Source organism: Podarcis tiliguerta (assembly GCF_965153285.1).
Source record: "Podarcis tiliguerta genome assembly, chromosome: 3".
Lineage (NCBI taxonomy): Eukaryota > Metazoa > Chordata > Lepidosauria > Squamata > Lacertidae > Podarcis > Podarcis tiliguerta.
In genome coordinates this window covers 69,095,023-69,106,788 of record NC_139536.1, presented here as the reverse complement: position 1 = coordinate 69,106,788, position 11,766 = coordinate 69,095,023, and positions in this window count along the sequence as shown.

Genomic DNA, 11,766 nt, shown 5'->3' with positions numbered 1-11,766 from the left:
CAAGATGGAAATGTACAGTTTTGATTTACTTCCATTCCTTAAACTAATTTCAGAGGTGTTGCAGCTTGGGTCTTAAAACTTGGGTTATGAAACAAGTTGGCACTTTCTGTCAGTTTCCCAACCTTCTATAAATCTCACTCCTGAGGCTTCTCTTTTAGGATACCAGACCAGCGGATCACCGCACCCCTCTAACTGGTTTGGGATTACTCTTCTCTCTCCAGAAGATCTATCCCTTCTCACTGAATTGAGACCCAAGTAGAGTCTTCCTTCATCACTCCCGCTTCTCCTTTCTCAAATTCAGCTTCCTAGTTCTCCCTTGTCTGTATGCTCTTAGAAGACACCAGCCCCTGTCTGTTAAACTAACACCCAGCTCAGACACTTCCTTCTCTGGCTGAAAATCTTCCCTCAGGGCGAATTACACACAGCTCAGAGGCTATACTCCTAACCAGCTGAACACCAGGGACCCAACTCTCAACTGCTTCTCCCCCCCCCCCCAAAGTGCTGTCTCTGCCCCCTCTGGCTAGCTGTACCTGCAGCCAATCAGAGTGAGGTTTCCAGCACAGCACTCTGCAAACTTCCAGACTCTGGCCTACCTGAGCTTTCTGTCACACCAACCTTTCCTCTAAGGAGCTCAAGGTTCTCTGTTCCACCATTTTATCCCCACATCATAGGGTGATTAGGCTGGAAGGCAATGACTGGCCCAAGGTTATTGGGTGATTTTAGGGGATATAGGGAGGCTGCAAAGGGAAGGAAAAGCCCTGTTCCACAAGTGGATGTCCACTCACGCTACATTTGAAGCCACCAATATGAATTAGCACATGTAAATATTATGCAGATCTTTGTCTTTGTTCTGGTGTTCTGTGTTGAGATGCTTTCTTCCTAAAGCTAAGTGATCTTCTCAAATGAAGGGAAGTAAACATCTTGGGAGAATAGATATTGGCTCCTTTAAACCTAAGCGGCCTGTAGCAGCTATGTCACTTTTGGTACTTTGCAGATGAAGTACTAGCAGCACTTAATACAAAATTTGAAAGTACAATTAACTGTTTTTAAAAAAATTAAAAGACCAGTTGAGCATTTCAGTCAGCCGTGCAGCTTTTCACATAATATTTCTTACTTGTAGTACTTCAGTTATCTAATTTCCGTACATATAATACAAAAAAAAATCCCTAAGGCGCATCAATTAAACTCCTGGTGTGCTAATAAAACAGTAATAAGCTTTTAATTTCTTTAAGTGCTCAAGTTGAAGTCTCATTAAAACTCATTTTGCAACAGCAATAAATCATGGCAGGTTATTAGGTAGAATATTAAATAGCCTCACAGAAATGGGCTGTGGGGAGCTTTTCCTTTTAATATCTTAAAACTGAAAACTGGTTCTTTTTAGCCATTTATATTTACTATACCAAACGATATTGGGACTTAGCACCATGGATTTCAATGGGAATTGTTCCTAAGGAATATGCATAGACAAACTTTTTGCTCCTAACAAGGAACGGGAACAGCTTGCTTGCTCTTAGATTGCAATGTTACAAGAAAGTGTCTTACTCTTTCTCACCTTGGTTCTGAAGGGGGAGGAAACCTAGAAAGCAACATGAACGTTGTCTTTTAAAATTTCCTCCTAATCTCTGAGCTTCCATGCCCTGATGAATCTTACTTTTTATTATTATTAAATACTTTGATCATTAGCATGGGTTGAGCAGACCCATTGAAATGAATGGACCTATGTTAGCCATGTTGATTAAATGGGTCTACCTTTATAGGGACTAATAGTGGCTCAACCCAAATTTTATAAAAATGAAATATTGGATATCCTCATTTTTATAATATCTAACATCCTACAGCATAACATACAGTCCAGAACCTTGATGCATTTGTGTTTTTATTTGTTAATTGTTTAAGGCATAGGAATGGGGGTGAATTTGGCTTGCATTTTAATGAGAACCTAATTTAGGAGAAGGGCTATAACCTATAATGGTCGGCTATCTGTTTTATATGCAAAAAGCCCAGGCTCAACCCCCAACATCTCCAGCTACGGTTGGGAGTGACACCTGCATGAAACCTTAGAGTATTAATGCTAGTCAGTGAGGCTGCACTGATTTAGATAGATCATTGGCCTGACTGGCTATAAGGCATCTTCCTATGGTCCTAATTCACTTTTTGCCAAAAAGTATATACTTGAAACAAATCATAGGTATCCTTTGCACTCCTTCAAATTCTGAGATGTTCAAAAAAATGCTTATAATAGGAGAAAAGCGCAGTAAAATGCTGCTGAATTTTCACGAGGATTGGGGGGGGGGGGAGACTGCAAAGTAATACAAAAATTTGACAAACTGAAAAATGAGAAATTGAGGAAAACCGGAATAGTGGAATTTGTTCATTCTTACTAAGCCAGGATATTGCCAATAACAATTCTTCAATTGTGTATTGCACTTCTTTGTGTTCAGGCTACGCTGAGTAGCAGCATAATATCAGAAACTATTCCAGCTTCCATTTGACAACAAGCCTTTGGACAAGTTTCCTCTTGTGGTGTGTATTATAGTGGGAATGATTTTTCTCCACTATTAAGTTTCTTGAATAGAGGGCTTTTACTTTGCTGGTGAAGTCACAAAGGGGACGCATGTGGGGATTATGAATAAGGCTTTATGAGCAGCGTTGAATGTGATTGTTGAATGAACTAGAATAAAAGGCTTGGATGTGCTTGTGATGAACTGGATTGTGCTTAGATTTCTCCTGGACAGAAGATGTTTAAGTTTGAATAAAGATGTTGATTAGATATAAATATTTTTAATTTGTAAGCAGCTAAAATATTTGACTTTAATGCATTATCCTAAAGCAGGTGGCTTACACTTTGGTTTGGTTTATTTGCTTTTTAAGAAGTGAAGCAGCTGCAATGCTAAATGTTTCCTCCATCTACTTTGCTTATTGTGGGTGTGCTGTATGTTCATCACAACTCTTGACACTTTTGTATGTGTGAACCACAATGCAGTGGAGCAACTAGCAAATGGTTTATGTCTGAAAAAAATGCATTTCATTTGACAATTTTCATGCTAAACAAACTTCTGATGAAGCTCTATATAATTTATTCAACGCTAGCTTTATCAGGCAATGTGTCTGAAAGTTACAGAAAGGTTCTGTTCTATGAACAGGGGAAGGGAAAAATAAATGCGGTAAACTTTTAACTTTAAAGGCTAAATCAACAGAACATGCAGTACTATTATGGTACAGCTTGGAATATATTGAAAATAGAAAGAGCAGTGAGTCATCATTAGAGAGGAACTGCTGCTGCCCAGTGCAGAATGACGAAAGCTTAAATCCCAAATCTGAGGGTTTGATTTTGTCCAGGAAGTGTAGGCCTCAAGTTTGATCTATGTCTTTGCCTTTCTATTGCTAGAACATAAAGACAATAGAACCAATTATATACAGAACATATTTTTTAAAGGTCTTCTTTCAGAGCTGGTGCTACTGGTGCAATTTAGCTACCGTATTTTTCGCCCTATAGAACACACTTTTCCCCCTCCAAAAATGAAGGGGAAATGTGTGTGCGTCCTCTGGGGCGAATCCAGGCTTCAGGAAGCTATCCGCAAGCCTTGCAAGTCCGGCGGGAGGTCCCGCGGGCTCGCAAGGCTTGCGGGCAGCAGCCTGCAGCCCAAAGGCTCGCGGGATAGCGGGGAGGCGGAGCGCCGCCACCCTGCTATTCCCCGACCTGATCTGGAGGCTGGCGGGGGGGAGAAGCAAGCTTGCTTCTCCCCATCGCCAGCCCCACAAGCTCGGGGGACAGCGGGGCAAGCCGCTGCCCCACAGAGGCTAGAGAGGCTGTCCCTGAAGGCAGAAGAGGGAGACGGAGCGCTCTGTCTCCCTCTTCTAGCTTGGGGATGGCTGCGCAAACCTGGGGGGGAAATAAATTTTTTCCCCTTGATTTCCCCCCCAAAAAACTAGGTGCGTCCTATGGGCCGTTGCGTCCTATAGGGCGAAAAATACGGTAATATAAGACACTGAAGTTACTAGTCTTACAGGGCTCCTCTGTTTTCTTCATTTTCTAAGCCATTTAGAAAAGAAATAAAAACAATTTGAAAATTCAATAAAAATAATTGGCAAAAAAAGAAATAAATAAATAAAAACAGGAATCCAGTTATACAGCATGCAGTTTCATGGATCAAGGGAGGCATGTGCAAAAAGATATGTCTTTACAGTGTCAAAAGCAAGTAATTGGAGATGCTTCATTTGTGACAGACGGAAGAGCATTCCAAAGGCAATGGTGGAAAATCCTTATTTTCCGAATTCTCCCTCCCTCCCTCCCTCCCTCGCTCATGATATTTTGTAGGGTGCAGGGACATGAATAAATTTTGCCCAGATTATCTAACTGATCTTACAGATCTATGCAGGAGCAAGTGGTCCTTCAGGGCATGTGTATTACTTAATTCAACGTGTGGTAAGCCAGCTTTGTTCATTCTGCTAAGTAGAACTCAAGACTTCTGTCCAAATCCTACCCAAACATACCAATGGCTAGTTCCTACATCTCACTCATGTGAGCAATGTTTATTTTGCAAAGCGGGAACATAACACTAGAAACACTGCTTCCAAGGCAGCATCCTGTATATCAAAGGCCCTTCTAACGAAGCATCCTGATTCCAACAGAAGCCAGAACACAGAGCATGAAGGTAATGGACCTTCTTCCTGTTTGCAGTTATTTTCATCCCTCATCCTCTGTGCTTCCTTGTTGTCAACAATCCACCCTCTTCTGCAATGGTGGCAAACCTTTTTCATTACCTTCTGGGCAACCTTCCAAGTTGCCAGTGGGGGGGCGAGGCCAGAGACAAAAGTGGGAGAAATAACAAAGGTACATCTTAACTTTGATAGGCTAGTTTCTGCACACACCTCTCTCTAGCCTCTATCCAGACAACTAAGAGGGGTTATCAGAGTTCAAGGACACATTCTAGCTAGGCAAAAACAGTCAAGAAGGGCTGGTGAGGGGTGTGGCCTGGAGAGGATAAGTTACTGAGAAGGGGGTGTGGCCTTGGGGGAGGCGGAGAAGGGGTGTGGCCTGAGGAGAGGCCTGAGGGTCAGATACAGAGACCCTGAGGGCTGCATTTGAGCCCCTGGCCTGAGCCTCCTCAGTCCACCTTCACTGGATGATACTATCTGGTATTAGAAGGAAGCTTCTATTGCACCACTTGCAATTTACATCCGAGCGCACGTTTAACTTAGCTTGATCCCAACCTAGGGACCATCACTCGATCTTGTGCCAGCAAGTTCTATAAGTTAATTAAGTGTTGCATGAAGGAGTACTTTCCCAATTCTTTTCATTTAATTTTTATGTATTATAAGCGTGAAAGGCCTGTTTCACACAACTTGTTGAAATGTGACATTAAATAAACTGTGATTTAGCATATGTGAACACACTGCCCCTTCCCCACCCTTGGAGCAAATAAGCTGCCTGGGGAAGGGAAAATGCCAGAGACTGACTTCTGGTCAGGGGCAAACTCAGACTCATGGTTTGTTCATCTCCAAACAAGCCATGAGCGGTAAACCAAGGTTTGTGCTTGTTATGAGAGGAGGAGATGTTGGCAGCATTTGTCCAAATGAAGAGATGCCTCTGTCCTCTTTGGACATTAACATTTTGTGTTATCTGGACCTTGATGCCCAGTACCCCACTTCCAAGGTAGGGTGGGGGAAAAAACTCAAGTGGTCATTTCAGGATTATTTAACTTCTTTTTTGAGACTGCTTTTCCGATGGTCTGTTTTCCAAAACCTTTGTGAAAGCACCTTTCTAGGATCATGCTTTTAAGTTGTTCAACTTTTCTGCTTTGAGCTCTTGAGATTTGAAATTTGAAGAAACAACAAGGAGTGTTGCTACTAATGTGCCACATCAATGTTACAGAATGGCTTGTTTGTTTCAAGGATGCTTGTCCCAAGCCAAGTAGTGCTGTTAATAGATCTAGTTTTGACTCATTTGTTTCCTGTAGCCTTGCTTGCTCCTATAGTTTACAAGTACGAAGGATTCATGTGGCAAAGCAGATTATTCATGTGGGTCTTTGGTTTATGTGTGAGCAGTACTGGATCCAGATTCATGATAAGCTTACTAATGCAAAGAGCTTAGTGGGATTTTGAAAAAGGATTAGACATTTATATGAATAATACAAATAGGAGCAGCTAGGACTCAAAATAACTTGGTGATGGGAATACACAGTATTGAAAGAGTGCAAAAGTGCCAATCTTGCTGTGGAAATCTTCCTTAAATGTCTTGTTTAATGCTCAGCTTATTGCTGTAAAACATTTGGGGTGATATCCTGCTAAGCAGCTCTGTGTGAGTTCTAATCTGTGTCAGGGTTTTCCCCAACAACTCTCTTGAGCAAATTTATAGGCTGCCTAGAAGCACACGGCGGGAGGAGGAGGAGGTGCGGAAGTTCCATTGGAGAAAGATCCTTGCACTAGAATAACTGTTTAGTTGGATACTGCCCCTTAGTTTTTCTTTTGCTTATTTGGATGTTAATTGCAAAGAAACTCACCAAAGAATGAGGCTTCTCCTACCCATACATGATTTGGTGCGTTTTATGGACAGAAATGACAGATTAGGATTCTATGAAGGTTATACTTTTAAAACAGCATCATATCCCTTTAAACATTCATAGGAATCCTGGGAACAATGGTTTGTTAAAGGTGCCAAGAGCTGTTAGGAGACACCTATTCCCTTCACAGGGCTCGAATTCCCAGAGTTCCCTGGGAAGAGGAATTGACTACATCCATTTGTTGTAGTTCTGTGCAGGGGAGGGGAGAGCTGTGGCTGTTTAAAATGGCATGATTCTGCTTTATAAATGTATAGTGCAGGTAGGATCAAGTTCTCTGAAAATGATAATGGGAGGAAAGGGAAAGAAGTCCTTTCCATGTAAACAGTAAACATATTTTGGGGGATCTAAAGCATTCCCTATTTTCAGAGAGCTTATGAAATGTAATTCAGGCTGTGAAGAAAATAGCAGTTACCAGAGAGAACAATAAGATTGCAAAGTCATATTGATCTCCCAAAGATGCCACATGATTTTTTTATCTTAGAAGAAGCAGTCCTAACCTTGGATAGATCATGTTGTGTACTGTGTAAATGCTTTGATAAAAAAAGAGGGCCTCTTGCAGATACCATCTCTTCAGGAGGTCAATTCCGCATGGTTTAGGAATTAGTTCTTTAGTGGCACCTACCCTTTGGAACTTCTGTTACATTTCAGACAGGAACTATCTTTACTACACTTACTTTACTTCCAGGTTTGCAGTGTTTGGATTCCACGTTGTTTGAGTACCAAGGCATTTCAGAACCAAGGTACCGCTGTATTCACTTACTGCAACAACTTCATGGTGTGTGTCAGCATCATTCCACCCCACAAGAAAGCATTGATAACAATAATATGTTAATTAGGGGTTGCCATTTTTTGTTAAAAAAAGGTAGGCATTGTGTTTAACCTGTCTAGGTCAAAATAAATATAATTATGCAAGTAACAGAAGTTCAGTGGCAAATAGAAATTATCTTTCTTAAAGTACTTTATACTGAGCACAGATGGTGTCAATGACATGGTTTATTAGGCTAAATTTATTGCTTTATTATTGCTACATGCAAATACAGCCTCTTTAACTACATCATTCAGTTGTTTAACGTTTCTGAACACTACTAGTTGTGGGGTTTTTTAAGGCAAAAAATTCAGATAAACTGCTTCTTCTTCTTCCAAGTCTGATGGTTTTGTCTTCTTAGCGCCCTGTGGGAGGGAACCACCCACACCACCCTAATCCAGCGCTGCACATATTCTCATAGCACAAAATTATTTTCAGAAATGAATGCAGGCAATAATTTAACTGGGGTGGTTTATGCTGGAGAAAGAAATTGGAACCACCAACAATGACAAGCTAAGTTCTGAAATGTCTTGATTCTGAAACTAAACTTCAATTGCTCAGGTAGCCTGTCTCTCATGTGCTTCTTGACTGATTGCCTCTAATAGAGATAACATCTATTGTCTTGCTCTGAGTACTGTAACTTGTTTTTTTCAACAACAAAAAAGCAAAAGCAAATACCAGATTGTTTCCTGTCATCTAAGGATAGTGTTTGCTGATTTTACCAGAGAAAAGTAAGAAAGCAAATTGAATTCTGCAACACTTAATAGATCTCTCAGCAGATGGCACTTTTACTGCTTTTTTTAAAAGCCACACATGTTCAAGAAGGGTTAGCCCAAAGTCAATAAAGTAATAAAGTGAACTGTTTATGATGCACATAAAATTAACTTCAGCAGAGAATTTTCAGCATAACTGCTTTTGTGAGTCTTTTGAAGGAGGTTTTTTTGTTTTTTTTAAGGGTTAACATTGTTATAAAATCAGCTCATTGGTCAAAGTTGGTCTCTGTCCTAGGTTCACCCTTTTAGGCTGAAGTTTTCTGTGCTACATAATACATAATATTGAACTATGTTGTAACTTCTGTTTTTGTTTGCCTGCAGCGACTGTGTCAAAGTAGGTACTGGAGACTTTTAAACAAATCCATAGTGCACTCAGCTAAAACTTAAAACAAACTTTCTTTTTTTTTAAATGCAAAGTACAAATTATCGCAAGCATTCATTTCACAGGCAAGTTTGTTTGTTGGTAACTTAACAAGGCTTGTGCCTAAAAATAAACAGATCACAGGCTATATTATGCAATGAGCAGTAGGCATATGTAGTATAAATTATTGAAGCTAGCAGAAACTAAACAGAACAATTTGGAGATGTGGTAAAAAGGAAAGTAGGGAAGAGGTTAGCACACACACGCACTCACACAGCAAGACTGCTATGGATTTCACAAGCTTGAAAAGGCTGAGGTTAATGTCTAAGAAGTAATTATGCAGTACATCTCTTGTTACGTTTGTTAAAAAGTGAGTATATAGAAATGCTTACCTGAAGGTAGTGAATCTCAAATATTACTTACATAGGAAACACAGCCAATTTCAATTATACAGTACTGGACATAACTAGGTCAAAATTACACACTTTTAATTAACTCTTCTTGGTTTGAAGGCAATAGTGTTTAGTATCTGCTTATTTTCCTCTATAAAATCAATCAGATCTAAAAGCGCTGAAGTTAGTTTGGCTGGATCATGCACATTTCTTATAAGTTTCAAAAATATACTTCAACACCTAATGGACTAAACTAAAGCTTCTGAATGGTTTGTCTTCAGTTATCTGCCTTAGCAGATAAGCAGATGAATGATGAACACTGAAACTTTCTCCTAAGTACTCAGCCTGTCCAGACCTTGGAGCTGATGGGATGAAAAGACCCACATTGCGTCATTCTTCAGCATCTCATCTCTTCCATAAGTACTGAGACAGAAGTGAAGGCTGCTGAAAATGTATTGTTACAGTACTTCATTTGAATGGAAGCCTGGCTGGACTTGGTATGGAACTGAGGAATGGGTATAGCAGGGAAAGATAACATTGACTACAGAAATTCAGAATGCTGTCCAGATTTTTTAGGGTTGCCATATTTTGAAGATCAAAAAAGAGGACATTCAAAGCAAATAAATGCAAATTGCCTCAAATTTTACTCCTGAAAAAGAGGACGTGTCCTGGAAAAAAAATGGCAACCTAGACTTAAGAAAGTAGTTCCAAACTACAAACTTATTTGAACAGATTTGGGTCCCCCCCCCTTTATTTTGAATATTATTTATTTACTGATGGAAGCCAATGCAGACTTTTCAGAGAGACGGACACATTAGTCTGTTGCAGCAATAGCAACAAAAAGTCTTAAAGTACCTTAAAGACTGCTGCCAGTCAGTGCAGGAAATACTGAGGTAGATGGACCAAATAACTTTGTATAAAGCAAGTTACTAGGTTCATAAGTTGATTATGGCACAACCTTTCTGTGGCCTAAGAGAACATCACTGGATGCACTGAATGAAGTGCCATTTTTTAAAAAGGAATCGTATACTGTATAAGAAACTTGGTTTTAGTGTACACTTGGAGAGTTATAATACACTAGAAATTCAGAGAGCCAACATGTGGTCTTCTAAGGCAGCTACAGTAATGCAGTAGAATTGTTGCACAGCACCCCAGACTATATGAGTAGTGCAAAATTCTTGGGGTTTGGGGTGCATAACTCGGGTTCACTTTCCTTGGTATGAGGGGCAGTGGAGGCCATGGTATCTTTATGATATATGGTTGATTTACACATATATATACAACCTGAGCTTACAATGGAGAGGTTCACGGCATTAACATCCCAGAAAGTCTTGCTTCTCCCATAGCCAAAGCCTTGGATTCAAGCAGAAATCAGGCATGGCTCTCACGCTCTGGCTTCTGTCTGTGCGCTCTCTCTCTCTCTCTCTCTCTCTCACACACACACACACACAATTCTGGCTTTTGTCTTTCTTAGTACCAGCCAGGTGAGGGAGGGGACCCACCCATTTTCCCTCTGGCCCAGAGCAACTTATTAAAGATCCATACTAACGACCCAAACTGAGGGCCATTACCAAGCAGCTGGCCTTGCTATTCCAACACTTTAATCCTCCATTATATTTTAACCCTTGCTGGATACAGGAATTAGAAGGGACTCAGGCATACACACCAACTCACAACAGTATGTGAGAAAACAAAAGAGGTAATGTCTAACTGGTATGTCCAATGTATTTCAGCATATAGTCTTCCTTACCTCTCTCGCCCTGACCTAGCCACTGTGATCCACGCGATGGTCACCTCCAGACTGGATTATTGTAACTCGCTCTACGTGGGGCTGCCCTTGAGACTGACCCAGAAACTCCAGCGGGTGCAGAATGCTGCCGTGAGACTCCTTACGGGGTCTTCGCTGCGAGATCACATTAACCCGGTGCTATACCAGCTGCACTGGCTCCCGGTGGAGTACAGGATCAGGTTTAAGGTCCTGGTTTTAACCTTTAAATCCCTATACGGCCTAGGACCCTCGTACCTACGGGACCGCCTCTCCTGGTATGCCCCACAGAGAAACTTACAGTCTTCAAATAAAAACATCTTGAATGTCCCAGGCCACAGAGAGGTTAGGCTGGCCTCAACTAGAGCCAGGGCTTTTTCGGCTGTGGCTCCGATCTGGTGGAACAATCTGTCACAAGAGACTAGGGCCCTGCGGGACTTGACATCTTTCCGCAGGGCCTGCAAGACAGAGCTGTTCCACCAGGCCTTTGGCCAGGGCACAGCCTGACTCCCTCCCTCGGCAATCTTCGCAAAGCTCTGGCCCAATGGTTGCCAGTGGCTTGATTTGAATTAATTTTATAATGAATGATTTTAGAGTGTTTTGTTGTGTTGTACTTTTGTACTATTTTATTGTTGTTAGCCGCCCTGAGCCTGGCTTCGACTGGGGAGGGTGGGATATAAATAAAAATTACTATTATTATTATTATTATTATTATTATTCCTGAAGAGCTAAACATTGACATGACACGCTGCTACAATTGCACGAAGGTGAGTCACATCTGCACACAAACCCCAGGTCTTTCACCTACCTCTGCAGCAGCTCACTGGGTATGGCTAGGTGGTAGATGCACACAATATATTTCTGACTTTGTTTAGCAAAAGCACATTATGCCAGGTAATTTAATGCATTAAAATAAAGAGCACAGGACATAATATTAATAGAAGCAATTTTGACTAATAATGTATAACTAGTATATCACAGAAGGGAGCCAAATGAGACAAAAGGGCAATTAATGTCATGTGGAGGTCCCTACTTCATTTACCTCTGTTTTTCAGCTCTGGCTAAAGTAAAGACTAAAATTAATCAAGCTTCTAGTATTTTAGGCTT